This window comes from Chenopodium album, chromosome 16 (genome assembly GCF_948465745.1).
Source record: "Chenopodium album chromosome 16, dcCheAlbu1.1, whole genome shotgun sequence".
NCBI classification, from domain to species: domain Eukaryota; kingdom Viridiplantae; phylum Streptophyta; class Magnoliopsida; order Caryophyllales; family Amaranthaceae; genus Chenopodium; species Chenopodium album.
In genome coordinates, this window is record NC_137849.1 from 29,751,599 (window position 1) to 29,756,240 (window position 4,642).

General features: G+C 34.0%; 1 long non-coding RNA gene across 2 annotated transcripts; it reads right to left on the reverse strand.

Annotated features, from left to right (window-relative positions):
- Window positions 1-1,016: 1,016 nt before the first annotated feature.
- On the reverse strand, window positions 1,017-2,611 carry LOC145585091 (uncharacterized). Of its 2 annotated transcripts, XR_014100554.1 has the most exons (4): window positions 2,473-2,611; window positions 2,165-2,291; window positions 1,986-2,048; window positions 1,017-1,262 (listed from the first exon to the last, which is right to left on the reverse strand). It is a non-coding gene; the product is annotated as an uncharacterized LOC145585091 (long non-coding RNA). The 2 variants fall into 2 exon arrangements; XR_014100553.1 differs by lacking the exon at window positions 2,473-2,611 and having other exon boundaries at window positions 2,165-2,464.
- Window positions 2,612-4,642: the final 2,031 nt, after the last annotated feature.

The window sequence follows — 4,642 nt, forward strand, 5'->3', positions numbered from 1 at the left end:
ACCAGCAAGAGGCTAGCTGTGGGCCGTCTAGATGCACGACTAGGGCTGTGGTTTGGCCGAGAGTCTCTCCGTTTACCCAAGAGATCCTAGATCAACAAATGGAAAAGATAAAAATGCCGTCATGCAAGTATGATGGCAAGGGTGACCACAAAAGATATGTGACGGCATTTGAGAGCCATATGCTGTTGCATATCGACATAGACGATGTGTGGTGCAAAGTCTTTCGACAACTCTGACGGGAGAAGCCTCATATTGGTTCTCAAACTTGGAGCCTGGTTCAATTGACTGCTTCGAAACGTTAGTAGAGGTGTTCACAGGCCAATATATAAGTAATAGTGCAAGATAGAGAATATCAGGGGAGTTAATGGCCATTAAGCTGAAAAGGGATGAGTCTCTAAGGGATTTCATTAGGAGCTTTAATAACGAAGCCAATACAATTCCAAAGCTGCAGCAAGAAATAGCTGTGATGACCCTCATGAATAGGTTGAGTGACTGCGACTTCATAAAGTATATGGCCCAAAAATTCTTCTCGAACCTAGGCGCAGCATTCAGTAAAGCGCATGAATATATTAAGAGTGAAGAACTCTTAAAAACCAACAACCAGGTAGTGTCGGCAGAATCGACACTACTACAATATTGGCCAAAGACACCATATCAAAATGGCCAAAGAGACTACCTTAGGGGTAGTCTCTAGCTCACAGGTCTCTTTAGCCTAAGAGACTATTTCATCAAAAGTGGTCTATTGTTTTAAAAAGAGAGACCACTTATTTCACATTAATGGTCTTAGTTTTTGAACCACCTATTTCAAATAAATGGTCTTAGTTTTTCAAAAACTAAGACCACCTATATAAGATAAATGGTCTCAGTTTTTCAAAAACTAAGACCTTCTATTTCAAATAGATGGTCTCTCTCTCTCTTTTTTTTCTTGAAAAAAGAATATTATTCGTTTTTAATATATATAATTTCAATTAAACAAATACTATATACAATTCCTATATCATTTACAGTGAAATACATACATGTAATTCATATTTGCAAAATTTTATACATTACTCAATATTCATACATCGTACTCATTAATAATACTATAATCAATATTCTTGCAAAAAATTATACAAACCCCATACTAAAAAAATACACATTAATGCTATAATCCAAATTCGTTAAAAAAGAAAAGCCTTCTTAGTACTTAGTAGATCATGTGCAACCATCTCGCCAGCCGAACTATTTAACAAGCAATCTTCTTCAATTACACTTTTACCCTGAAATTTTTTCCAAAACATCCAAAATTAACAACTAATTATAATAATAAACAAACAAACATTTGAATTAGCAATAACATTTAAAATTGCAAAAATAAAAAAGTGAAAATTAAAAACTTAATTTGAAATCAAATAAAAAAACTAAAAAAGACGAATGTAATTTTTAAAAATAAATTCAAAAGAAATTAAAATTTATCAAAAAAAAATTACATCAAAGAAAATAAACCAGAAATTTTAGATCTGAAAAAAAAAATTGAAAGAAAAAAAAAAAAAAAAAAAAAAAAAAAAAAAAAAAAAGAAGACGAACCTGACAATTATCACACACTTAAGAAAACTTTGAATTAAAAATTATATTATCCGGCCAATGATTTTCATTATCTCTCTCTCCTCGTCAAGTTTCCATCTTTATTGTTTTGCTTTAACTTCCAACCATAATCACTAATTTCTAAACACTTTAACATCTTGGGGTTTGAAAATATATTAGCAAAATTATTGCTTGTTGCTTGTTTCACCTAACCCATTGCCCTTAAAATCGAATGAAAAAAGTAAATCAAACCAATGTAGTTTTGAACCTAACAAATATTCCAATTTATCATTACATGATTCAAATATTACCAAAATCCGAAATTTCATTACTTTGAACATAACAATGATCTGTTCCTATATAACAAACTTATCATAAGAAATTATTTATGAGCAGAAATTTAGATTGAGCACACTTACAACAGTAGGATATATGGCCAGAAGTTGTTCATAAATGGGAATTGCTTCAGTAATTGGCAGATGCTAATCACAAAAAAAAAAAAAAAAAAAAAAAAAAAAAAATATCAAACTTACACGAAAATTTGTAAGAAATTGAATAACAAGAAATTAGAGTGAGAAAATCAAGTAGTAAAAATTACCAAAGCTTCGTTTGCCAAAATCTCAGCAGCTTCAACATTGTATTTATCATTGTTATTGTCGAGATTATAGGCCATTAGTGGGTTAAATTAAGGGGGTTTAATGGGCCGTTTAACTAAACCCCCAAATCTGAAAATTTTATTCAATTTTTATTGGAAAGAGTTAAACAATGAAAGAGTAAACGGAAACGAAAATTTCTGGTTTATTTTTAATTCAAAGTTTTCTTAAGTAATTACTAAAATTGAAGAGACAAAACACATAAAAACACAAAAAAATTAAGTAAAGAGAATGAAATTAACAAGTTAATGACCTTAATAATGTTGAGATGAAGATTCACGAGCTTTTATGAGCAATTTTAATGAAAAAAATTGAAAACAAGAGAGAGAAGAAAGAGGAGAGAGAGGAGAGAGGAGAGAGAAAGAGGATGAGTGAAAGTGAAAGAGGAAATGAAAGCGGTGTGAGTGAGGTAAGAAAGACTATTAGGGTTTTTCATTTTGTCATTAGATAGTTTGGGCTTAGCCCATTTTTAAAAAAATGTGGTTTAAAAATAGGTCTGGTATAGGCGTCGTTCGAAGTGCGCCTACGTTAAGCATGTTGTGAATATGCTTGGCACTCATAGGAAGTGGGAATTGACATAATACGATTAGGGATAAGGAAAGTAGGGAGCCCCCAACAAGTTTTTAAGGAACTTGTAAACCGTTCACGGATCAGAAATGGCAACCACGAATAAAGGGACAACGATAGGCAACCATGATTGACCCGTGAAGGTTACACCCCGTTCATAATCCATGAGATTACTAACTCAATATGGCTCGGAACCACGAAAGGAGGATCGGGGATGATGGTACGAAGTGAGTCATAGAGTCACATTCGCCCGTATTGGCCTCTACTCGATTCTTATAGTGAAAAGTGATTTTTGCGATCTCAAAGGCATGCACACAATGATTCAATTTGCTCCAAACTTTATTATGCTAAATTGGTTGAATATTAATGCAACATATAATTCTAAAATATTTGTGATCACTTAATTAAATAATAAGCTTAAAAAGGAACCTAAACCGGTTGTCCAAATTATCTTATTAGGCGTGATTTTCAATTACATATCCCTTTTAAACATGCAATATGGTGATCAATGATATAACAGAATAAACATTAATATTGGAAGCAATTTAACCATAATAACGTTAGTCAAATCAAATAGTAATAAACCTAATCATGATACTAGCAATATAATAAAATAAGTAATTAAATTAATTAATTATTCACATTTCGTGCGCTCCTTTAAATTGCTTTCACGCCTTGGTTTAAGTATAGAACTTCGGGTATTGTATGAACTCCTTGGAGTTCTTAAGGAAGGAATGATATACTTAGGAATATGGGTTTAAGGCTTAGAATATGAGAGAGAGAGAAGAGAATGATTTTTGGTGGGTGCCCCGAAACTTCAGAAATCAAGTCTATATTTATAGAGGAAATGAGCAGAGGGAACACACAGAACCCTAAAAAGATAAAACCCTAATTTGGGGCACCGCGACACGGCAAAAAGTGTCGTGACACTGTATAGATTACGGTGCAATAGCTGCCCTAAAATGATAAAACGGGTGCAGATTTTACGCGGGTAAAACACAGAAAACTCCCGTGACGCAACATGGGTACCGTGACATGGCAGAAGCTGTCGTGGCGCGTCAACTTCCACCGTGGCGCGGCACATGGTGCCGTGTCATGGTGCACTGCTTTTCCCGAAATGCGTCCAAATTCATAAACGTTCATAAACGTGTGAATAAAACGTGGAAAATACGCGAAAAATGCACCGTGACATGTTGTAGAGTACCGTGTCACGGAAATATGCACCGTGCCACGTCATGTTTTGTCGCAACGCGGCATTTTAGCTGCTGCGCGGTAATTCTAGTGTTTTTACACGTTTTTAATACTACGATCACTTTTGATCCGTAACTTGGAATAAGGAAGATAGTGTATCATTGGAAAGATTATCAAGTCTACTTTCCAACCCAATTGGAATAAGGTCAAAATCATTTGTAGATTTTACGATATGGCCGTTTTAGTGAAAGGGTGTCTATTTTGGGCCGAGTTTAGTACTTTGCTCATATCTTCTTCGTTTTAAATCGGAATTGGGATTATGATATATTGTTGGAAAGCTTATTTCAAAGCCTATCCAACCAATAATAATTGGATCAAAATTATAAGGCCACAAAATCAATTTCTCTCGGTTTTGTAATTTGGACACGAAAAGTGGAAACTAAGTTATGGTTTAGGGAAATGAGCTAGGAATGGATTGGTTTATGAAATGTATTGGGAATGAATATGGATTTAAGCACTCTAAAGGTTAAATACTCAACCTGACCAGTAATGGTGGTGAAAGGTTGTTCATCATCGGATTTGGTTTTTGGGAGACATTTTTAGGTGTCTACAGAAGCCCCCACTTTGACTGACTTTGTAGAAACGTCAGTTTCGAAAACGATAGT